Raw genomic sequence first — 14177 nt, 5'->3', positions numbered from 1 at the left:
TGTAGACGTAACATAGGTCGGATGCCTTATATATTTAGAATCATTTATGCGCCACTCCCGAGAAGAACCTGATAAAATAACTGGAATGCTCTTTTATGCTCCTGACGTGATAAGTAAATGCTATATCCTGAAGCATTCGGTGACACGTTTTAATGGTTACTCGGAGATTGAAAAATTGATACCTTTTTAACGGAAGATATGGTAAGAAACATAAACTTGGAGCGAGGAAACGAAAATTTGTCGTTTCTATAAAATGGACTTCTTTGATTTTCTTGTTTTTTTAATCAATGATGATCAGATCTTTCAAATTCACCCAAAACAACGTTTTCCGATTTAATCTCTAAGAAGTATCCTCCACACATCTTGCCACGGTAACGTTTTGCATTTCCATATCACCTTGGATCTCTAATGATGGGTTGTGCAAAAGCCGCTGGGTAAGAGTGATGCGTGGATTTCCCAGCATTTATATAATAATCAATGATGGCGGCGTGAAAAGTAGTGTCCGCGGTGGCATCGCGGGAGAGGCAAGCGCCACTCCCAGGGTCAGCTCAGGGTCGCATCTGTCCACAATTATCACCCGCTGCGATTTCAGATTAAGCCTCAGGGGTCGCACCTGCTGCATTTTTTCTCACGTTTGTTTTTCTCGTGTGATTTTTACATTTGAGGCGGGGGGGGGGGGGGGTGGTGTTCGGACCAGAAACGACTCCGAGGTAGGAGTTCTACGTAAAATGTTTTAATGCTTACTTTTCATTAAACCTCGAAATGTTTTTGTATCCTTCGAGGTGTAACTAGAATTATGGGCATATTTGAGCGAGCAATTGAGTACATATTACGAAAAATAGGTATTCTATAGCAATCACCTCGAATGCGCTATCACAAATGAAAGATTTGCCAAAAATATGGGGTACAATAATTTTAGAGATAAAATTACGCAGATGAAATCCATGGACTAAAAATTAAGCCCCACGTAGATATTACTTGGATTACGTTCGTGAGAAATGATGAGCGGTTGTAAAATTTCAATCTGTAATGATGAATGCGTGCCAGCATTTCCTGAAAAATACTCATTGTTCACTTAACCTTCGTGAAATGCAGTGTTCATTACGCTGCTGCTCCAGCATGGTGATTTGGTTTGTCCATCGTTGTTGTCACGATCGAAGCTTTAACAGCTGAAAGAAATAATTTAAATTGCCCTCTTTAGAGAAGGTTTTCCAATGAAAATAGCGCCAGTGTGTGCATTGGGCAATGTGGTACGCCATCTCGTATTGCCCGTCACTGATTACGTTATATGTTATTGTACATGTTTTTCATTAATGTTTTCTCGAGATATGAGGTCGATCTTGGCAATGACTTTCATTTTCCGCAGTCCGCTGCTGGCAATATACGTTAAAATTTTCTTCAGGTTTTTTTAATGCAAAAACCATGCATGAAAGTACATATTTTTCTTCCTGTCAGTTTCAAGGTCAAACGTCCCAAGCAAGTACTCCATGCATTGCGCCACCATGACAGCACATATTCATCATTGAGATTCTCGGTGTAAACGTTCCCTTTCGAAATGTCTCGTCCGTACTTGTATCATTATTACGCAGTTCCCTCCTTTAATGCTCGGGCAGGGCTTGTATCAACCTTCCTCTTTGAACCTTCGTGAATTTGCAACAAAAGCCAGTCCGTGCCATCTTCAATCTATTTTGGTGTCCCGCATATCTGGATCTAAAAGGATTAAAAGGACACCTCTTCATTCGCTTTTTATTTCGGCAACTTCATTTTTAGCTATCGTCTTTGTTTATGTACCATATTACGAAAATGGAATCACTTTCGATCATTTCTACATATAGCCCACCTCCGTTCGTCATTTTTATGTTCAGATAACACTTGAAATTTGCGTCGTTTCGAAGTGTTTTTGAGGCCATTGCACATTTCAGTGAAGTCAGTCTCATGGTCCTTATTGTTGCACTCAAACCTTTTGGAACGTGACGAAATGCCAAACTACAATATTTTGGTTTATCAAGAGACCCAATGTATTTTTCATGATATGGCACATTTTCCAAATCGCACGATTTAATCAGCGATCGTATTTCGAAGTGAAGGTATGAAAATCAACAACAGTTGTTTTGGTAAAGCTGGGAAACATGTCCTTCATGCTGTTAACAGGTCCACGTGAATTAATTTATGCAAACGTCCATAACACAAATGGTTATAATTGGTAGAAGTCGTGAACTCGATGTGGGGCGTAGAGAATTACAACTTCGTTCACAAATTCGGTTATGGAGGCGTTTATTTCTAGGCGATCATGTTGACTTCCAAGAAATCTCTTGAATGTCCTTGAGTTAGCAACCGATCTTTGTTTTTATGAGCAATAATAAGAAACCTCATTGCAGCTGAGGAAAAAGAGACTGTGAATTCTACTTGATCAAATCGTTCCTAAGATTCTTACCCTTTCCTCGCCATTTCAGTGCCCTGGCATTTCCGTTGACCGTGATTTTCCGACTTCCTTGGAGGTTCCAAATGTGTCGTTTGACTCATTATTGATTATTCTTCCCAGAGTAGCCAGGTGTAGGTAAGTTTTACAATGATATGTAAGAAAACGATCTCTAATTAAGTACCATGCCAGGCAGTCTAAAATTTGTAACATTTTTTCATGTTGACTCCTTCATTACGTTTGACTTAAATCACTCAGGAAGTAAGGAGGGTGGTGACTGTCGTAAAAGGTTTTGTAAGAAGAAGAAAGTGTAGCTTCTGCAGGAAAGGGTGAATAAAATCTAGGGACAAGAGTCGTGATATCCTGAAAGGCCAGACAGCATTAAATTTAAAAAGAGGATAAAAAATGTGATTTTCTTTCCTTCGATAATTAGTACTTTTTCCCTTGAAATGTTTTATTAAGGTGACCCTCCTTGTCTCTTTGAATACCCCCGCGAGGATCTTTGGGTTCTTCTAATTTGGCGAAAGTCATTAGCTACTGTTTGGCGAATTAGCTATACATCACACTTGGATGAGAAAGTGCCGTCGTTTTTCATTCTATTCTTAAGATGAAAATGTTGCGTAGAAGTGAAAGAAGAAGACAAAGGAGAGCGAACTACCGTGACGGTATACATTCCTCGCTTGTAGTTCATTCATATCAAGTAATGCTCGAACATGTCCGTCGCCAGAGGAACGAAGTCTTGAAGAAAGAACGGGAAAAAGGAAAATTACTCGCGCTCGAGGTGAAAAAAAAATCAATATTAGGTTAGATATGAGAATGCTTGAAACCTCCGCTCACCTTTTTAACTGGATCACTAATGGGTTAATTTTATTTTTAGAAATAATTAAGAAGCATCCACTCATCTACGTCGTCACAGGTGTTCCTTCACTAAATATCAATGCTTCTTAGAGGTATTTCTCGTCACAAAAACAGTTGCTTTCTGATTCATCCGAGTTTCATTGCCTGTATGTATTAAATTTATGAATAAGAAAGACAGATAGCTCTGAGTGTTTGATACCTACCACCAACAAGACAGGTAAGTTCAAAAGAATTTCGTTTACCTAATATCTCCCTGAGTTGGTGAGATGATCTGAGATTTTGGAGAAAATCATTCTCCCACTTTGAAACCTCAAGAGAACGTTAACGTAATTTCACGTAGTTCATCAGGTTGTCGTTATAATTCGATTTTGGAAAATCGGCGTGCATGTAGGGAAAAAGAGGGGAGGAATGAGTTCGGAAAATCCACTTGAAAATGAGAGAGATTCAGCGATAGGAAGAACCCCAAGTAAAGACGCGTGGGGAAAATATTAGCACAGATAAAATGGGGCGTGACTCTGCATGCCTCCGAAACATGATCTTTTGATGCAATATGATAATGAGAGATGTTCTAATCCAGGGGAATGTCGATAGGTGGACTAAAATTGATAATTTGGAAAACCTATGATGAAATCTAGAAGCATTTGGGGAACATAAACGGTATTTAGTTCGAATTCAAAGGAGAAGGTGACGTTGTCAAAGGATTACAACACGCTGAACTAAGGCCGCAATGGAAGCGAGAATTTAAAATGAGTCGGTAAGGGGAAGAAGACATTTTTTTGGGTGACGTGGAAGACAGGTAGAACGTATGACCTTCTTCTACGTAGTTATTATTTCCATATGTGAATTCAAGCAATTGAAAAAATGTTGTTAAAAATGGGGAGTGAATTTTTTAGTGTTCTCTTGTCCCACCTTGCATTGGGTTTTTTCAATACCCTTCGTGTCAAATATCGCATCGGCGGTGCCAAAAGAGCTTTGCAAGGTTATATATAGAAACATATAGCATCATATTAATTAAATGTTGAGCAGAAAAAATTATTTAGAGTGGTGACTATGTTCAAACCGTAGTTTTTTTAATACTTTTGGCATTGCGTAATGTTTCTGGGATCATTTAGTATGTGCATAACATAACCCCCTTTATTTACAGCTCTCATCCAAAACTACTCTTATTGCATACCAAATACCTCAGGAGAACTGCAAGTAACCAGAAGTTTTAAATTAATATTATCGATAAAAGTGGTGTACATTAACTGAAACGCAAATAACGAAATGATAGTAACCGCTTGCTTCGTAAGTTTTCAAGAGTCCTGACGATGTAATTAGTTGTACGTTGCTATTTGCAGAAAACCTTACACTGGACATCATATTGATTTTAACTTAACTATTTTGACTGTGTTGACGAATGGATAATTTGTAGAATTTAGAGCATTCACAAAGAATTCATTACCGGAGGTGACGTCACTTATTATTAAAATCCCTCCATATGCACCTCCCGCTTCCTTCAGCCTCGTATTTCTCTTCTTCCCTTTTGCAATCGAGTTTTGGGATGCACTTGATCAGGCCTCGGCCATTCCCAAAAGAACCTTGACTCTCGCTTGACCCTCCGCCCTACTCCACCTCCCTCCCCATTCTTCCTCCCGTCAATCACCTTTCTCCCTGGCATTTTTTCAAATGCTTTTCCTCCCACATAGCTTTCCGTGCATCCTCATCTCCCGAGTGTTTACGATCATTCGCCCAATACACTTTTCATAGAAACAACTTGGAAACGGCCCTCGCTCGTCGAACTCGCAATCAATCGGCGGTAACCAGGCATACGTGAAAAAGTACGGAGAGAGTCTTATTTGATTACGCAACTTGATTTGATAGTCACATGAACGTACGGTGTGGACTAAAGAGAATAGCTTGGATATCTCGGGAACTTTAGGCCACGTGATTCATTAGTTACGGTGGCGTGGAACAGAGAGACGTGGCGAGGTGTTTGTTCTTCTACTCAGAGCCACTCGGATTATAGGGATACTCGTGGTGGAAGGATTCTTGCGTCTTGCGAGTAAGGGTTGCGTATATCATCTCCTTACATCCAATACTTTCACCCACACACTGTAAGGTATCTTCACGTTGACCGCTCCTCTCGTTCAGGGCAACGCAGTGAGCATTCATTCACGCTGATTCATCCAAATCGGAATGACATTTATTTTCATTACGAGGGACGATTTCCTTGTTGGTTTTCATCCCTAAGGTGCAAATAGGGCAGGCAATTTACCGACTTCCATCATTTAAATGACATGTAAAAGCTTTTTTTATTTTCATCATTGTTAGAACCTCATAACAACAAAGAAATATTTCTTTAATCCTAGAGGAAGTCTTAGCTTTCATCTACCATTCTTATATTTTGATTTTGTGATTTCCCGTTTTGTGAAATTGTTGCATAGGTTGAAAATGTCCTCATAACTGAAGGTTAAGAAGGGTCAATGCCCCGGATCTCGGAGGAGTGGGCTCTGCATGGAATGCATAAGTACGCCTACCCCTTCAAATGCTGAAAACAGAAACCGGTCAAAACCAAAGGAATAGTGGAAACGGTTTTGAAAAAACGAAATAAAATAAAAAATAAAAAGAAATACAGGAAACATAATGCATGTTTCTATTTTGAAAAATAGGATGATGAAGTGGAAGTTTATCGAATCCTAAATAATAATTAAAACCCTCGACTAGTATTGTGATATTATTTTTAAAAAAACAATAAACCGAATTATATCGCGTGCAGCGTTGCGGAACTAAGTTCTGTAAAATGCTGTTGTGATAAACTTAGTAGCGTATTTAAAATATTAGAGGAGCTAGGCTGGGCATCACTCACGGAGCGAAGGTTAAATTATAGATTGAAGCACTTGCATATATTGGAAGGAGGTCTCTTTAGCAGTGATGTTGAATATGTATTACCCCATTCTACTACGGTAGGAGTTGGTATCAGTAAAACTAGAGAGATTGATTGTAGAATTGATGGAATTAAGATGTCATTTTTTCCACAAACGAAAGGGAGCGAATAATAACATTGTTCGACCGCGGTAGGGTCATCTTCGGGTAAAATTATTCTGCAGTGTATTCACCCCCTGCCATACACAATAGAGGCTGCTTGCAGGGTATATAAATAAATAAATAAAAATGCAGAATTATCGAAAATAATTTTTCAATTGTAAAAACATTCAAACATGCATTGAGCGTGTTTTTTCTCTTTATGTATATAAATATATCGTTGCATCCGCGTGTTCTGCCGTATGATTCCATCAAAGCTAAGAGACAAACGGGAGTCCTCTATTATGTGAAACTCTACGGTGGATCCCTTACCCTGGCACTTTAACGTTAAATCCACGCTTCCTTCGGTGTGCACTTACTTACGGTGTAATTAGACTCACGTCGGCCCCCGTGTCCAACAGCAAGCGCAACTCGCCCTTCTCACACTCATTGCATTCGAAGGTAACGGAATCTCCACCCTCATTCTCATTGAACTTGGCCTTATTTACCTGCCTGACGGCTGCTGGTTTGAAACCCCTTTTTCCATCTGTGTCGTTATCTCCTCTCAGTAGTGGTTTCGAACGTTGGGGCCACTCCGCCTTACTGCGACAATCCCTGGCGAAATGTCCACATTTTCCACACCGGAAACATTTACTCCTAGTGAGTGGAAAATAGTTACACATGTGAATTTAGCCCAAATATATGACAACGCTAAAACCGTATGCAAGGGTTGACCGGCGAATATTGTCATTTGCATAAGAATGCAAACTGGATTCGTCTCACGGGCTGCAGTACCCTAGTTCCTGGAGTGAAGTCTAAACTGCTTAAATTGGAAGGAATGCGACGAATGATCACTCAACTTGCCGGGGGAAAGGCGAAAAGGAGGAGGGGATTATTCAATTTTATAGGCGAAGTGAGTAAGGTGCTTTTCGGGACTTTAGATGAGGCCGACGCGACTTTTTATGTAAATAAAATAAATCAACTCGAGAAGGAACGCTCTCAATTCCTTACTATAGTTGAACAACATATAACAATGCTAAAATCCACAATTTCCACGGTGAATAGTTCTTTAGCGGATGTGGAAGCCAACGAAGGTATTCTGTCTGAGGGGTTGGAGAAATTGAGACATAATGTAAATGAGTTAAAAGGGGGAGTTGAAGGTTCAGAGTGCCTACCTTTCACCGACGATAACAGCTGATGAACATTTGACCTTATTGATCCATGCCGTGGATGATGCGATTCATCAATACGAGACCATCTTGGATGCAATCGTTGGTGCACATAAGGGGGTGGGGCAGCCACAGATAATTAGCCCTGACGATGTGATTAATATATTTAAGAAGGAACAACCAAATTTGCCCAAAGGACTATCCCTTCCTTTTCCCCCAAGTGCGGTTTACACCAATGCCATTGTAAAATTGTTAAAACTGGATGTGTTTTCATCCAAGGATTTGTTGGGGTACGTGTTATATTTGCCCCTCTGTAATGAAATTAGATTTAATGTGTACCATGTGATGCCTCTGCCTACTCTTGTGGAGAAAAACTAAACCTAAGTTCATCTTTATTCAACCAAATCACCCGTACTTATTAGTAGATAAGATGAAAAGATATTTTTCGAAGCTATCCCAGGAAGAATTTAAAAATTGTACGGAAATAACTAACAATTGAAGAATCCGTAGAAAGTTATATCCCTTACACGTATTGCAGATCCGCAAGGATTGTGAAGCTGGCATGTTGCAACCAATTAATGCAATCCCTTAGTTTTGCGAACGTAAAATCGTTGAATTAAACCAAACGGTACGGATACCTACCGGCTCCAGCAAATGGTTATATGTTGAGCCCCAGTCCGAAAGTGTAACCCTTCTATGTAATGAAAAGGATCCTTACGATATTATCGTGTATGGGACGCGACAATTGATATTTCCCACTTTTTGCAAGGGGTACGGTCTGGGAACAGTTTTGCAAGGAGAATTAATTGTGAAGTCTAATTATACTAATAAGGATTTCATTCCACCTCTAACCCTAAATTTTGATTGCTGTGTGGAGAAACAAGAGCCTACCTGGGCGCAACTAGAGGATCAATTACCATTGAGAGCTTTGGTCCGCCACGCGGCGGATTGCGTGTTGCAGGTGTGAAAGTAAACACTATTGAAAAACTGATTGAAAAGACAAAACAGGGAAGTATTCACAAAAGTACCCATTCTCATCTCTCTGTGATGGGATACCTGTGTATTTGTCTAGCTATTTGCTTTCTTGTATATTGTTGTTTATGTAAATGTTGCTGTAAAAGGGACTGTAAACGTAAAACGGACGGAAAAGGGAACGATTGCAGAGGTATATGCCTCATCTTCAAACCTGAGATTATAAGCAAATTTCATGTTTCAAATGAACAATTACCGTCTACCGTCGGTACGCCTGAGGTAGATTCTAATAACGATGGCATGGAATTATGCGCTCTCTATCATTCAACGGGAAATACACAAACACCACTGCCTCCAAATGTTTCTGGCAATGTAAGAGATAGAAGATAATTGGTTAAGGTGTCTCTGTACTCTAAAAATGTAATACTAAGGCTATCATGTATGTGTACTCATAGTGAATCTTCCATCAAATTTTGTTTTGTATCTATGATTGTATTTCAAACTTGTAACATGTCAAGCAGGATGTTGCTATGGGTAAAACTTTCAGAGGCTAGTGCACCCATACGTGTTTGATGTCGAGAGAAACAATGTTCTCCCATGTTCCTCTCTGGTGATGGGGGGACGTGTTGCATCCGCGTGTTCTGCCGTGTGATTCACCGGCCAAGTAATGGCGTGGATCCGAGGAACCGAGTCACCGCTGGTGACTCGATGTGGACGTAGGCCCACAGTGATAACTGGTGACTCGCCGAGGACTACGGACCAGTGGTTGATGCCGAACCCCCCCCCCCCTTTCTGCCTGGAGAGGGATGATGATAACGACGATGGGCGACGGATGAAGAAGCCAGTCTGGGACTCGAGATCAGAGAGGAAGGGTTGGGCTGGGCCCCTCCTTCTGGTTGGAAGCGCCAAGCCGTGTCACGGCATATAGTATACATTGTTGTAACCTCTGTTTCTGCCTAGACTACATTAAACTTGGGTTAAATCGGAACCGCCGCTGTGGGCTTTTTTCGTTATTTCTTTTCCCACATTTCTTTCAAAGAACTCCTCTCCACGTCATAACCCACCAAACTAAAAGCCCCCGTTTACCCTCGAGGCCGCCACTCGACTCGTGGGGTACTTTCTCGTGTCGCCAATATCCCCTCGAAGACGCGGGGTTCCAAAATATATATACATAAAAATATAAATATTATATATATATTATTATTATTAGGTAATCTACCGGTTAAGGTAGGTTTTTGGCTGGACATAATTACTAATTAAATAATTTGTGACCCCTAGCAAAACACAACATCCTACTCTACATCAGGTCCCTCTTCAGCTCTGAGTACTTTCTTCCTCCCTTCATCCCATCCAACATCCCTATCCTGTTCCTTCCCTTTCCTCGTTTGCCTAACATTCTCCCCTCAATTACAGTCTTCAACATCCCGCTGCCGGTCAACACCCCCTTCATCCACTTTTCCTGCCTCCATAGGATTGCTCCCAACAAACCCCTCTCATCGCCCACCATACCAAGTACTTCCTCGTTTATTTTCTTCTCTGCCCATTTCACCTTCTTCATTCTTCTCCAAACCCACATTTCAAAAGCATCCAGTCTACGTCTATCCTCCTGCTTCAATGACCACGCTTCCGCGCCGTACATAGCTACGCTCCATATAAAAGTTTTTACGAGTATTTTCTTAATATCCTTCCTCAACGTCCCCGTCATCAACTCCCTCCTCCTTGTGAAAGCCTCATTGCCTAGCGCAATTCTTCTCCTTACGTCCTTACTACTTTGACCGTGTTGGTCCAAAACACTACCGAGATACGTAAACTGTTCTACCTGCTCTAGTTTTTGCCCTCCTATTTTAATGTTAAGCTTGGCCTTTTTCTTTCTAGAAAATCGCATAACCTTTGTTTTATTAATATTGATTCTCATCCCATACCTGTCGCAATGAATTTCCAATTCACTCAGCAATGCTTGCAGTCCCTTGGCTGACTGACAAACTAAAGCTTGGTCATCAGCGTACCTAACTGATTTTACGAATTCCCCGCCCACTTTCATTCCTACCTCGAGTTCTTCCCATGCATCTTTAATCATTTCCTCTGCATACAGGTTGAATAGCAACGGTGATAATGGGCAACCCTGCCTTACACCTCTTCCCAACACTGCCCATCCGGACTCCCCGTTCCCCACCCGCACCTGAGCAGTCTGAGACACGTACAGGTTACGGACCAGCCTCCCCTCCCTCCAATCTATTCCTATTTTCTGCAATACACCCATCATTTTTTCTCAATTCCCTCTATCAAACGCTGTTTCGAAATCTACGAAAAGGGCAAATACCTCCTGGTTTTGTTCTATATTCCTCTCGATTAATAATCTCATATCTGAAATGGCATCACGCGTACCTCTCTCCTTCCTAAATCCAAACTGATCATCCCCTGAGTAATCATTTGTCCTAATCTCTATCCTTTTGTTTATGATCCTGAGAACAACTTTTGCTGCGTGGGATATCAAACTTATTGTCCTGTAGTCCTCACATGATGTAGCCTTTACCTTTTTCGGAATAGGAACTAAAACTTAACTCACAAAGTCTTCCATCCAGATTCCTTCCTCATTGATACTACTAATCAGCCCATACAGCTCCTTCCTCCTACATTTTCCTAAACATTTCAATAGTTCCGCAGGAATGTTATCCACCCCCACGGCCTTATTTAGTTTTATCTCCCTTAATGCCCTTTCTATCTCATTGTCTAGTATGCCTGGATCTAAGCTATCTTCCTCTACGTCATGTTCCTTTTCAAGGTCTAACTTTGTTGGTCTAACCTCTTTTCTATAGTTCTTCTATATACTCCTTCCATCTCTCTTGGATCTTTCCTGCGTCAACTATTACCTTACCCGTCTTATCTCTAACTTTTAGCATAGCTCTTCCTTTCTTACCTCCCGATAACGATTTAACTTTGCTGTACAGCGCACCGATCTCACCCTTCCTCTGCAGACTTTCCATATCCTCGCACTGCGTCTTCCACCATGCTTCTTTTGCTTTATTTGTTGCCCGCCTCAATTTATTGTTCAATTCTTTGTACTTCATTTTGCCTAATTCTGTATTTATATTCTTCCATTTTCGCCGCTCATCCATCTTTGTAATCATCTCATCCGTGATCCATGGTTTCCTAGTCCTTTTAGCGTTAACGGTTCCAATAGTGTCTTTTGCGGCTTTAGACAACCCTTGATCATTTCCCATTTTTCTTCGATAGTACTAAGCCCTTTGCCATTCTCCATGATTTTCTCTACCGCCTGTTTGCATTCCTTCCTTTTCAACCCTTTTAATGCTTCTACATTCCATTTTCTAACTCGCCGCCCCTGCCTTATCTTTTTGAAACGGACGCTACATTTCATAACAACTAAATTGTGGTCTGAGTCCGCATCCGTTCCCGGGAAGCTGTGGGAATTCATCACACTGTTCCTAAACCTGTGTCTAACCAGGATATAATCTAGCTGATATCTTCCTGAGTCACCTGGCATTTTCCATGTATACCTGCGTCTTTTGTGGTGTCTAAACCAAGTGTTGGTGATGACTAACCCCTGTCTCCTGCAGAACTCAACTGCTTTCTTCCCGCGGTCATTCCTCGTGCCTAAACCGTAGTCCCCCACCTCATCACCATCTCTTCCTTCGCCTACCGTCGCATTCCAATCATAATATATATATATATATATATATATATATATATATATATATATATATATATATATATATATATATATATATATATATATACTCATATATATATACTCATATATACAGAAACATATATAAGGAAAAGGGATAGGAACACGTATAAAGGACGAACACAATAGAGGTGGGGAAGGCGGAATCGAACGGATCACAAGAGTAAAAATATTTCCTCAACCGGGACTCGAACACCGGATCTTTCCACTTGCCGGGCGGATGCTCTTAACCACTTGAGCTATCGAGGATATGTAATTTACCCTGAGATCCGTGGGTCTTATATGTCGCCAAGCGCCCCGATTCTTTAGCCAAGAGATGGCGTCAGGGGGCTGTTAAAAAGATCACGCACACGTTATTTCTTGATCATTTCGACCTAATGCAGCTCCGCCTTCATCGGAAGAAATAGAAGTAATGACTGCTATTTCTTCCGATGAAGACGGAGCTGAATTCAAAATAAAAAATCAAGCAGGAAAGGAAATTAATGCGATCCGGAGTATAACAAACAATTTTTCCATTGCATGTGATTTTCTAATACTAAGTTAAAATAAAAAAATCCGTAAATAGCAGTCATATGAATTAGGCCATTCGTTTTTTCATTAAAGATAAATTTATACTATTTTTTTTGAGTACTTCGTTCATTTATTTGGAACCAATTATGATAATTTATTTTTAATTTTTTTTTCAGAACTGTTTGTGCTGCTGGTAAAAAGGTGGCTTTTATGAAGTGTCTTTCGTAGACCTGTAAAATGACATCAACTTCTTCAGGTCGTTCGGCACGCAAGTTAAGACAAGGTTATTACGCCACTCTTGTGGGCTACATTTCCAATCAAATCGCTGGAGCCAGACTTCCTTCAAACAGACAAGTTTTAAGCGTCTTTTTCTACAATTCAAAAGTTGTAAACATTACAACGAAAGAAAGTGCAGCATTGGTGGTTTAAAAAGTTTGAGTTTTTGGCAAAAAGCATGAATTCCTTCTGGAAGGACTGGCAACTGCATTGATAAGTTAGTGAAATTCTATGATGAATGGAAACATTTTCAGAATTAATTCTTGTAGGAATACAAGCAAAGAGAAAGAAGAAATAGATCTGGATAATATGTTTGATATAGCTCATTCAGATGCCTTGGGGCAAATGAAAAATGGAGAGGACAAACATTTCTAAATGCTTCAGCAGCAAAAAAGGCGACCGGGCTCCTTGGTTGGTGTGGATCGAGAACTAAAACGCAAGGGAGGAAGAACACAAGAGGACACTTCAATAGAAGCTGCCAAGAGAAAAAGGACTTATGAAGAAATGAAACGACATTTTGAGATATCAAAAACTGATGATGCCACATCTGTTTGCAGCGAAAGCAGTGATGGTAGTGGTGACAGTGGAAGTTCTTCTGCCATCGATAAGCAAATAACAGCAACAACTAGAGCAGCAGCAACAGTCGAAACTCGAGGTACATTGCAGTTTTTTACTCCCCGTCTCTCTGAGGTTTTTGACAGGTGCAAAATCACTGATAGAAATGGGGATTACATATTGATGGATTATGGGCGTGATACCTGGGAATAAATCGAGCTTAATTTCAACGCCTTCGAGGAAAAGATAGAGAAGCGAGACACACAGAAATTCAACACAAATTCAAACTAAACGACTGCCAAGAATTAGTGTTGCACTGGGATGGAAAGTTGCTTCCAGCACTCGCAGGTGTTGAAAAGATTGATAGAATGGCAAAAATATTCATTTGGAAGGCAAGGAGCAGCTGTTGGGAGTCCCTGAAATCCCAAAATCTTCAGGAGAAGAGCAAGGCATGGCTGTTTACCAAGCAGTGGAGAAGAGGGTTATAATCGATAAAAGTCAGGCACTTTGCTGTAATGTGACTGCAACCCTGCAAAAATCTAGGAAAATTGTTCAATTGTATTATTTCCTACCCTCCTTGCCGTCATCATATTTTTGAGTTAGTTTTGAGGATCTGTGTCAACTCAGACTTCTGGTCCAGATTTGGCATTTTTTTTTAAATTGGAGAATACTGGAAAATACTCGACAAGAAGATTGACAGAACCGGTAG

Source organism: Hetaerina americana, unplaced genomic scaffold, assembly GCF_022747635.1.
Source record: "Hetaerina americana unplaced genomic scaffold, ioHetAmer1.1.p SCAF_29, whole genome shotgun sequence".
In the NCBI taxonomy this organism is placed as follows: domain Eukaryota; kingdom Metazoa; phylum Arthropoda; class Insecta; order Odonata; family Calopterygidae; genus Hetaerina; species Hetaerina americana.
This window is presented reverse-complemented; position numbering follows the sequence as displayed.